Raw genomic sequence first — 12,552 nt, forward strand, 5'->3', positions numbered from 1 at the left:
CTTTGAACAGTACTGGGTGATATAAATATCAAAATGGTTTACAAATTATGTAAATACACCTAATAGGCTTTACTTCATTAGTTACAGGTTTACAGTTGTGATATCGTGAGATGTTATATTGTGACTTTATTTTAGGCCTGTGTAAGGTGGTAATTAATGCTTTATGTTATTGTCATTAAGTTGGTAATGAGTCACAAAACAAATAATCAAAACATTTCAGAGGTAGGGGTGCCAAAAGTATCTTTGCCCCCAGGTGCTGAGAACCCTTGCTACACCACTGGAATACTTAGACCATGGTGTGTTTTATTTCAGTACTATTCAAACTAATCACTGTTGGTTCTATGAAATGTACCACATCTTACCATTACAAACCTAAATTATTTCCTTCATGAATATGTTATGTTATTGTATATATTACAGCTCTATACTTCACAAAATAGCACAAACTAGTTTTATATGTACTCAAAAACATATGCAAATTCACTTACTTTCATATTTCCTCATCAAATAGTAATATAAATATAGCTTATAATATGCAACAATAATGCTCAATGTCTATATGGCTTGTATAGCAGCTGACTAATATGGTTTTAATAAAGTGAACTAATTCAAACCTGCAAACACTATCTATTGAGATAAGATTACTACAACTCAAGTGATCTCATAAAAATAAGAATAGCTGTAGACGGAAGTAATCAGAAATGACTTACTCTGATATAAACATCCATCTAGATCACATTTGGTGCTATCAACTATACAATACATGCAATACAATGTAGTAGCCAGCAAAATTACTTTAGCTGTCACCACAAAAAGGACACACATAAATCCAGAAAATGATCAATATCTTACCTGATTTATAAGTCTACATATACAGACCTACCACAATATTTGACATGATATCAAAAATCTTGAATTTGCTTAGTACATTATCAACAATTGTCATTTGCAGACATACCTTTTCACTCATGTCTAGTTTGTCTCCATTTACTAGAAAAAATTTGAGCTTAGGGACCAAAGTAGTGGCTTTCCATAAATTATCTGATATATAGAAGATCCAGTACAGCTCTGATTTATACAGTGTTTACTACAAAAAATCAACCTTTTTCCCAGTCCACAGTACTCTGAATCAGCCACTTTGTTAGGCACCTATTACTTCTCAGTTCAAGAATTGACACTGAGCTCCAGATAACTGGCAAATAGCTTTGGATCCAGCTTCTTGTTATTTTGAAAGACTTTTCATTGACTGATGGAGGAGGAGAGAAGGCTTCCTAAATATGTGTTAACTTAAGATGCTATCTCAGATAAGAAGCAGACAAGAGAAGGAGAGAAATGTATAGATAACCCACTTTTTGTTGTCAGAACAGGGTCCTAGTACAGTATCCCACAATCCTTATGGTTTCTACATCAACAGTCATTCCAAATACACAAGTTGAAAGGACATGAACCTCCAACTCATGTGTACTTGTACAGGGCTCTGTATCACCCCTTGTAACCCACACCTAAGCTCTACAAATGAACATTGTAATGTGTAACATATTCCTAAGCAAAAAAGAATAAGTACATGTTTATGACCTTTCTACATCTAATTAAAGTAGCTGTACTTAACAGTATGCAGAATATTCATGAAAATTTAGAAAAATTATCTTAATATTTCATACTAAATATATATTCTTTACTAGTTATTGAAGCATGAAATACTATTACATTTTGGTAGTAGGCAAAGGTTTTTGACAGGTGTTCAACTGGTCAGAGCTATTTAACTGAATGTGTAGAGCATTGGTCTATTGGTTAGACTCCTGTACTGGAGAGGTAATGTCAACTATAATTCCCAAGTTACAAAGTGTATCTTCATGAAATGTGGGAAGCTTTTAAACAAAAATACAAGTCTGTTGTAGACAAAACGCTCAGTTGTGTTATTAAATGTTTTGTATTAAAGATGTGTTTGAAATGTCAAAGTCAGTTTGACCCAGACTCTTGACAAGTCAGAGTGTAAAGTGATGTTCAAGTGGAGAATAAAAAATGTCCATTCTACAGTTTGCAAGTTCTATTTGCTTAATTTCAACAACCTTTTAAATCCATATCTAAAGCTTTTTTCAATATCCATATATATATTGTATCTAGTATTTTTTCTACTCTAACATGAACTGTTGTGAATTCAATTATGGAGGTTAACATGAAATGTTTGTAACTCGTATTGAATGTCAGTCTGTACAAGGTAGAGGTATGCACACTATAACCCTCATCTGTGCATATAGGATGAAATATTGAACAATTACAGTGACCAGAGGCTGTTCATTCTGCCCATGGCCTTGAGACAGAATTAGTATGATCATCAGTTACACGATAGTAAAAGTCAGATGTCACGAACAAGGTTGAGAAGGCCCAACTGAAACTCATACTTGACTGATCCATTAATAGAATTTTGTGAAAATCTGAATAGATGGCAGCGATACTATTATACATGGATGAAATAGTCTTTACTAATTACTGACAAGAGTTTTTGTCTGGAGAGACAGAAGTGGGCAATATCCTCTGTTGGCTGCCATTAAATATGGTTGTTTTGTGGCCATTGAGTTATGGTAGAGAAATCAATATGAATGGGATGTACATATTGTACACGAGGAACTTCTTTTATACTTTTCAGTACACTGACTAATTTAAAATATATTTTATACATTTGTATCTATTTTTTTATGGGGGGGGGGGGTTGAACCAGACTATTGTGATAAAGGACAATGCTCAATCAATTGTAATTTACGGTACAATGTTAAAACTTTCTCAACAGGCTCAAATATTTTACACAGCCTTGTAACCATGAAGATATATGTATATTAACTCTGAAAGTAGTTAGTATAGTTTCAGGAAATTTGACAAACTTTCAGTAAGTGTTACAAGCATTTTGTAGACAAAAAATCATAATTTTTAAGTAAGTAATTTTTTTACTACATATTTTTCCATCATGATATAAAGTCAAAATGTTGACTGCTTCAAGTGCAAAGTAATTTTCATATGAAGATTAAAAATACATTTTTTCATCTGAAGATTTTCAGTCTTCATTTGCACAATCTCAAAAACGTCTTAAATAAATATCAGATGTTTTTTTTCCAAAAACTTTATTTTTTATTTGTAACTTTCTCTACCATAACTATATGGGATCAGTTGATTTGACCAGCCTCATAACTATCATATAAATTTAGAAAATCAATCATTTTTTCTTTCTAGTATGATTACAAATTGTTTATCCTAAATAACAGAGTACTCATTCTGAGTAAACTGGAATGGATGGCAACTGCTTGTTGTAAAAACACCAGTGTAGAGGATGACATTTCGAAAGTCTTCTGTCTTTCATCTTTGAAGATGTGTCAGGTCTTTATAGTATCCTGGTGGATTGTGGAGGATGTATTGTGATTAGTTTGTTTATTCCTGGTTCTGATTGGTGGAAAGAATGCATTGACACTATAAAGCCATCACTAAACAGAAATTTGTGATTAGAGGTGACCATTGGTTGAAACCTCATGCAGTCTTTCCACCAACAAGAACCAGGAATAAACAAACCAATTACAAATGTCCTCCACAATTCATCAGGATACTATAAAATCCTGAAACGTTTTACACACACTCACCTGAAGACCTAAGATGGAAGACTTCTGAAATGTCATCCTCTACATTGGTGTTTTTACAAAAGGCACATGCCGTTTGTTCTGGTTTACTCAGCTTAAAGCTTGTTACAGTCTATATCCACTTATACTTCAATTTTATTGTTGTTTTTTTGCACTTTGAACCATGTCTAACTAATAATTCTGCCACACAAGTTGTAAATCACTCAGTTAATGTACACCTCACATTACCATGTTGAATTACATGATAAACAGACTTCCTGCAAGCATACCTTGTGATGAATTTTTTATTATTTTTCATTATTTAATTTAATAAGTTTATAATTTTTACATTGTAATTAATTTTATAATAATAAATAATACACATGAAAAACAAGAAATATAGTATTAAACAGGGTCTCCTTTTTGTGCTGTTGATGAAACTTAAGCCTACCTTTTCATACTAATGGTACCACCTACACTAAATTATTTTTTGAATTAAATAATGTAATTCAGAACATAGAATAATAACGTGCAAAAAATACAATCAATGTCCTATAACTATTATATTTTTTCTGGTTTTTCAACTATGCAATAAGAGTTTTTAAAAATTCAACTAAGCTCATCAACTTGATTCCCATGAGAATAAATTTAAAATGAATGACAAAAAAGACAATGCCCTGTACAGAAAACATTGTAATGTAATATTTAATTTGATAGATTACAACTGGCTTTCCATTGTTTATAAGTATAAAACATCAGGGAACTGTCTGATTCTCTAGTTTATAATCCATAAAGGAATAATATTGAAGGCTGTAAACATTATACTTTGCCTGAGTAATATATATATTACAATAACTTATATTAAATTCTGTACTTCTCAGAAGGGTGGTAAATAAATTGGAGACACGGGAAGATGTAGAAGCAAATATCACAGTTCTCACACTAAGGGAGAGCGAAAAATTTGTTAAAAATATTGCCGTATCAAACTAAGACCTTAAAACATATAATAAAGTATTTTAACTAAATTTTGAATGTTACTCCATGAAAGGTTGTGATGTGCACTTTGACCTACCTAATGTGGAAGGGTTAAATTCAAGTGATTAACTATTTTCAATAAATGAATATTTCTTCAACACACTATAATTTAATTTCTGATTCTCTGTTTGTAGAACAAACAAATTAGCTATAAAATATTATTTCTTCAATGTTTTGAAGTAGTTTGATACTTTTGTTGCTTTGTTTTCCTTTTTATGTTTTTAATTTCTTATAACGAGCTACTTATATTAATAATAGTTAGATGTCAATGGGAAGGTCTAAAATAAGAATATACAAACTTCACTGCTGACTGCTTAAATGTACCCTCCAAGACTGTGAGAGAAATAACTGTCTGCATATATTCTCCCAGACTATGCTAATTGTATATATGTATATTCTGACAAACTAGCATTGTCCTTGGTTCTAAAATAATTGGCATTTTAAATTATAATGATTTTTTTTTTCTCAAACAACTAATTTCTAATAATTCTAAAAGAAACTTAAAACACTGTTTAGACACTTGGCCTCATTTTAGTGTTAATGGAATATAAGGTTTGCATCAGAATAATTAGAAGATGTTTGGATAGTTTACTGACAACTCCTTGGTAGTTGTATAATTAAATACATTTGATAGAAATGATGGAATGATTGTTTATGAGTGTTTTAAGCATACTGTATCATTCAACAAAGTTTTATCTTGCCATTTATGTTATTTAGTATAACACAGCATGTTTTCCATTAAGGTTATAGTAATTTTTTCTTTTTTTAGCCGAGTTGTTCCTGCTTCATCAGCTAAAGAGGTGATGTTGTTTTTTCACAGACTATTAACAGTGCATTAAGAGACAATTATTTTCATATCTTTACATGCTTTGTTGCATTGTAACTATATTTAGAGTGTTTATTCTGAAATACATTATGCATCTTATTTTTAAAATGATTAAGTATTCATAAATTCTATATGCAAATGATAACTTCTTTTTTTCACATTTTAGCCTTTCAAGCTAATCTAGAAATATCAGTAACACATGTTTTGATTAGATTATGTGATACTTTTCCATGTCTTTAGCCTAATATACTATTCTGTGCACTTTTATTATAAATATTATAATATATATCATATTAAATTGTTCTGAGCACATTAAGTGATAAAAATGCCATGACTTCAAATAATATTTAACTATTGTTTGAATGGTAACATCAGTTAGTTTGAAACTACTTCATAGCTTTCAACCATAATTAAAGAATACACAGTTCTTAATTTCTTCCAGATCTCGCAAGATATAAGATATGAAACCTGTTTTGCATTCTTTTAATACAAGGGTGGAAATACTATAATCAGTTTTATGACTGCTACTTTTGCAATGAGAATTGATATATTATGGATGTAGTCAATAAACTTTGTTTCTTCCAGTCACATCCCAAATAACAGCCTCAATAACCTTTGTTATTTTCTAAAATCCATCAGGCAGCAGGGATCTTTGTTCCAGATACATATATACATATAAATTGAGCACTATTCATATACGAAATTCAATGCTATTAGATAAGCTCTGGTGGTGATTTGTGGCAAGCAAAAGATAAATCTTAAATGATATTTTATTACTTTGGTTAAAAATCCATGGAGAATAATAATAAGGAATGTGAAAAAAAAATCATCTTTGCTCAAGCATAACATTATCACTCTTTGAAGTAGGTTTAAAGTAGTCAGATGTTGAAGGTTTGAACTATTATCCTTTTGTATCCCATTTTTTTTATATCTTTTTACTGTAAAAACCAATAGCAATATCATTTTGCCCTTCATAACACTGAGAAGTAAATATATTTTTTTTACTCATAAAAATTCATTTAGAATGAAGACATTAGCTGCATAAAACTTTCTTGTCGTACACTAAAAATTAAAAAATAAGTAATTATTATGGTTCTATCTTTTACAGAAAAACATCAATGGTGTTCATGTGGAATAAAGTACACTTTCACCTACTTCTGTGCTGTGGTGTTCAAACTTGTTCATTGTTCTTCTCAGACACTCTCAGAAGGATCTATTCACCTTTTTAGAACTGCTGTTAATTTCAATTGAGTGTTGTGATATTTAATTTGAGTGCAGTGATACTGAAGTTTTTTCCTTATCTTCTTTAGAAAGATGAGAGTTACTACTTGTGAGATTGTTAGTTTTATCTTATATTTGTTGTGATTAGCATGAGTAAGTGCAACATCTTATTGACAGTTTGTTTAATAACAGCTTATTTTACTGCTGATTATATAAAACGTACCTTGTTTATTTGTCTTATATATTTTAATAAAGCTTAGTTATTCAATAAATATATTGCACACAATTGCATAAAAATAGGTGGTGTTGAGGTGATAAAAATATGATGATATAACATTATCATCGTTTATGGAATGTATTTTAAAGTTTCTGATGTAAGATAATTTCAGATCCAAATATTTAATGTAAACATTACATTGGCTTAAATAGAATATAGATTAATGATGAATATAATAACCAATATAATACATGCAAATCTTAATCTGTAATGATAATCATCAAACAATAAATCAAGTCTAAAATTAATTGTTTTTAACATTGTTAAATTTTAATTATCATGACCAAAGATGGACTGATTGAACCCAAATTTGTAGAATAATTTAATTTACAAAAATTGAATAGAATTAATTAGATACAAAGCTGAAAGAAACAAAATATCACAATGTTTCACTGAGTTAAATTAGCATCATTATTATCTAGCATTTAACGTTTAGTCCTGTTTTTAATTATTTTGATTAATTTTCTATAGTACCTCCCATTTAGAAGTCATATGAAAAAGCATAATTACCAGTTAAATGTAAACAAAGGGTTTTAAAGTAACTTTGAGGTTGCAGTATTTTATTCCTAATAATATTTTAGGGACTCTATCAGGAATTTTTAAGAGAGGTGGGGGGGGGGGGGGTTGTGCACATATTTACTAGGTACCTAACATTCATTATCTTTATTTGGCAGAATAAAAGTCAATTCAAATTGGTACCAGGTAAAGAACTGTTTAATTGCAAACAATTTTCATACACTTTCCATTTCTAAAGGTCATGCATTTAGTACAAATACATATCTGTACAAATGTTTTCATTATCTTTCATGGAATGCCAGTTTTTTCCAAACCATATCCATGCATTGTGAAGACATCAAGATTTCTTTGTTGATCAATTGTTAGTGTTTGATGAAATTTTAATTTTTTTTAAAGACAAGGTAGACTTTTATCAGTTCACCTTGGAGAGAATGATCAAAGGTGCAACTGCTTTGAGTAATTCTCTTGGGAGTATAAATGTAGCTAGATGTTCAAAACTCGTAGGATGTCGTAGATAGTGTGCCTTTAAGTCTGTCTAGCCTTGTACAATCCTTCAGTTTGTAATACATCCTCTGCAGGACAGAGGTTTTTCTACTGACTCAAGGAATGTTTTGGAGTTACAGCTCTTGACAAGTATCTAGCATGTTTTTGATAGACAAAGTGAAGGTGACACAAATGACAAGGTTAAAATAATACAGATATCTTTGAAAATGAACATCAGGAACAACTTTTTGGATTTCACCTAGCCCATCATTCACAGAACTAATGTAGGCATGATGTCGTTTGCCCCTTAAACTTGCAATGTTGATTCCATATTTCTTTAAAGTGGTTCTGACTGTTTAAGTAGTTGCATGACCAGTTAGGCAAACAATGGGAACAAATTCAAAAGCATCACATGCTTTCTAGCTTACAACCGGTCAGTTCCAAGAATCTAATACATTCACTGTGTTTATTTCTATCTTGTGTATCTCCAATATACATCCCCATCATAGAGAATAAAAATAACATTTTTTTCTTAAATACTGTCAAAATAAATACCTAGTTAAGTAATTGCAAATTTCAGTAACTTCATTTTGGATGCTTGTATGAACATAGTATTTATTGGACCAGGGATGAGGTATTCGTTTAAACCTGTGTTAGTCTCTGTCAGCAAACATAATATGAACATAAAGTTGCTTTTGTTAAACTCAGTTGCTGACTTATGTTTTGTCTAGCACAAAACATCTACAATATGATATATAATATTAAAATTTCATACAGAATGAAACATTTTTAAAATGTAAGACGTACTTTTTCCAGACTTCAATTCAAAAATGTTTATATTTATACTAACACAAGAATATAAATTCTTGATGTATGAAATGTTGGCTTTATAAAATGGTATTTTACTTAGTATACTTTACTTGCTACTCAGGACATGAATAAAAATATGTTAGATAGCATGGAAAGGTATGTGAAGGCACATTAAAAACAAAAATTAGTACTACTGAAGGTAGGCTTGCTGGTATGTTCTCAGGTTATGTTGATGAAGACAGAAACACTTGCAGACAACTGAAGTCTTTACTTCACAAGCTATTTATCTTTGTATAAATTAACCAAAACCCAGTTTGGGAACCTGTACTGCAGTCCATATTCAATTTTAACACCATATACTTTTGTTGACTGTTAATTTAGATGTAATATTTATTACAACTTGGTTAAATGACAGTAATGTTTCATAGACTAGTCTAATCTTTATAGCTTACAGTATGCACATGAGCGTCTGGAATTAAATGTTCCATACAGCATTCAAGATGTATTTCTACATACTTTGATTCTAAGCTTAGTAATAATTCTAATGAGCGTTAATTTTATAATTAACTACCTACAGAAAATTATCTTTTAACTAAAAGATGACTTGTAACTAACAAGTAGCCTACATAGTCTTTTTCTAAGCTGACTGGACTTAAACCTTAGACCTATGATGTTAGCCAAGCTTGCAGTTACAAATAATGTATAAAGCTTTACAGAAATGTGCATCAATAAAAGCTATCACAAGTTTTTATAGACTAAGTATAATAATTATTTACACACATTAGTTTCTTGAATTACCACCATTTTTACACAGTCTATAAACACAACCAAGAAATTCAAACCTCTGAGTATGGTTGATTTTTTGATCAAGAATTTTCTTTAATTGCTTCTAAGAAATATGTGTGATGGATCAAATGAAAAATTTGATCACATGCTATAACAAAAACACCTTTAACTTTTGAAAGGTATGGACCTGGTAGAGTTCCTTTTGGTTTATGGAATGAAAAGTATTATAATTAGAATGTTTGATGTAATAATTTGTGTGTATTTGCATTTTCTGAAGAGAATAAAATAAACATAACTAAAAAATTTAAATGACTATCAATTTTATTATAACATACTACATTATAATAGAAGTGGACATGTTAAGAGTCTGACAAAACTTATAATCACATTTTTAAACCATTGTAGTGTTAAGATCATAATATAATTTACTTCATTAAGCTGTGAAAATGGGTAAAGGTAAGAATGTGAAATTATCAAATTGAACCATTGTAGTGTTAAGATCATAATATAATTTACTTCATTAAGCTGTGAAAATGGGTAAAGGTAAGAATGTGAAATTATCAAATTGAAATGAGTCGTATAATATTAATAACTCATTTAAACAGCACAACAAACTCTAACGTTGAGAGGGAATGCAGTATCACTTTATTAAAGCAGGATGTTAATTTATATGTGGTAGATTAAATCTAAACTGATTATCCTGAGAGTGATAGGATAAATTTGCTGAAAAGCAGATTTGACAGGATATCTATTAAATAGTAGTACTCAATTTCGAAATAATTGAGTTTGTGAGAATGAACACAGATTTAAAATCTTTATTAAAGATGCAAATTCTATGCATGTCTTGTTTGATTGACAAGAATAGTTATTTTAATCTTTTTACTACAGACAAATTAAAGGATACATATGACATTCTAGTATTTTCAAAATTTAATTAACCAACTTTATTATCAATGTATCTCAATAAAATTGGCATCAAAACAGTTTGTAATTCAAATTTTAACATTATATATGTTTCAGTTCCTTAATTCTTGAGAAAATATTAAAAATAAAATGTTATATATCTTTTTCTATGTGTCACATTGCATGTCCCTGTGTTTTATTGGTCTGCTTAAATTGTATTATGCCTACCATAGAATGTCTGTAGTAGTTAACAAATCAGAAACTCAAATTTGGCCTACCCACCACTACATTTTTTAAACCTCTTGTCTACTCATACTTATTTCTTATAAGTACATGTTTACAGATTCAAAACTGCATAAATCTAACAATCGTGTGTAATTGGTTTCAAGGGGAAAGCCAAAGCTTTACAAGAAATGTTGAAATTTGTTGACTAACTCATTGATCTGAACAGAAATATTTTTTTAAAAAACCTTCATATAGCTTAGTAGGAAAATCAGACAATTTACAGTGATTTTATGTACATCATTATAGCAATTTCATTTTTTTGGGGAGGGGGGGTTCTGAAATGTATCTTTGAAACATTCAAAAATTAATTTGTCTTCCCCTCCACTAGAGAAAGTAAAAGAAGCTTAGCAAGTACGACATTAAGATTACAAATCAATTTTGTAACATAGTTTAAGTACTAGAAATTATTCTTTTTGTATACATTTTTTATTTTGCTGTTCTACGTTTTATGAAGAATAATTAAAAATTAAGTATTTATGAGTAACTAGCAGTAATATATATATACACACATGTTCATAAGCACTTTGTGTAACTATACTGCTAAATTCTGACCACCCCAGGAGGAAAACTAGCATCCAAATACCTATTATTATCAAATTTATTGGATCAGACCGTATACAGAGACATATACATTTTCTAGCACTTTTCTTACTGTAGATGATTCTCTTACAACCACTGTACTGTAAACAAACCATCTTATTCATGGAGCTAGGATTACGATAAACTATGTGAATTGTCAGCTTATTGCGACTTACATGCTTGCTTGCTATCGATGGTGTCACATACACAGTAATGGCAAGAATGATGATTCATTACCTTATGTTCGGCAGGTGTCTACTTCAGTAAAATAAACATAGATGTAAAAGGCTTAGAAGTAGAACTCTCAGGAGAAGTGCTTTGGATCTTTGTAGTAAATACTAAAAAGGTTTGTTCGTTTGTAGTTAAGCACAAAGCTATTATATGGGCTATCTGAGCTCTGCCCACCATAGGTATCGAAACCCAATTTTTAGCTTTGTTAATTCACAGACATACTGCTGTGCCACTGGAGAGCACTAAAAAGGATAGCATAGTACTTCTCATTATATTTTGCTTTTTATGGTGGTTACAAGTTCGGTCAAATTGGCCATACTCGTACAGACAAAATATAAAGTTTTAGTGAAAAAAATGTTTGATATTTATTTACGAGGTTTTATATGTATTACATAAATGAAATTTTATAATATTCAGGTGAAGAAAAGTATTTTTAATCATGACATGAAAATCACTTTTCACCTGGAGCAGTCAACACTCTGACTATATATTCACAAACAATATTTTTGTAAAAGTGCTTAATTAAAACCGTTTTTTTTAATCTACATAATACTAGCAGTGTTTACTAACAGCTTGAAAAATTTTCATGAAGACACACAAAACATGTTGAAAGTTGTAGCATGGAAGCTGATGATCACTTTTTGGTCATATAATCAATGTAATTCACTGAGGCAGTAGTATTTTCTGCTAGTTGTCTTTGTTGCTTTTTCATTCTTTGGAGATAGCACTTTTCTGCCTGACTATAATGCAGCACGTTGTGCACAATTGTAGACAGTAGTAACCTCCACTGGTAGGTTAGATGATATCTCGAGGCTACAACATCTTTTATGCTTGAATGAGAGTGGCCAGTTCCACTTCAGTTAATGACAAAGCAACAAAACTCAGCTAGCAGAAAGTAAATTTAACAAATTTCTCAACTAAATGTTATGTGAAAAATCCGGATATTAGAATAATAACTATTTGAAAAAATACTGTATTAAAATAAGAAGGTAGAAAAT

The 12,552-nt window shown here is 30.2% G+C and overlaps 1 protein-coding gene and 1 long non-coding RNA gene across 3 annotated transcripts in view; one reads left to right on the plus strand and one right to left on the minus strand.

The window, feature by feature from the left end:
• LOC111089393 overlaps positions 1-7,564 on the plus strand; it is a 43,264-nt gene extending 35,700 nt beyond the window's left edge. The window contains exons 7-8 of the mRNA XM_022401823.1: positions 5,407-5,437; positions 6,572-7,564. The gene's annotated coding sequence lies outside the window, so the exon portion shown is untranslated. The remainder of the gene's footprint in view (positions 1-5,406; positions 5,438-6,571) is intronic.
• LOC111089394 overlaps positions 1-11,628 on the minus strand; it is a 16,444-nt gene extending 4,816 nt beyond the window's left edge. The window contains exon 1 of one of the 2 annotated variants that reach the window (XR_002613681.1): positions 11,561-11,628. This is a non-coding gene — a long non-coding RNA (uncharacterized LOC111089394). Of the gene's footprint in view, positions 1-11,499; positions 11,527-11,560 lie in introns of those variants that run through there. The other variant, XR_002613680.1, reaches the window with a different exon arrangement.
• Positions 11,629-12,552: the final 924 nt, after the last annotated feature.

The sequence above is a fragment of the Limulus polyphemus genome, unplaced genomic scaffold (assembly GCF_000517525.1).
Source record: "Limulus polyphemus unplaced genomic scaffold, Limulus_polyphemus-2.1.2 Scaffold6120, whole genome shotgun sequence".
NCBI classification, from domain to species: domain Eukaryota; kingdom Metazoa; phylum Arthropoda; class Merostomata; order Xiphosura; family Limulidae; genus Limulus; species Limulus polyphemus.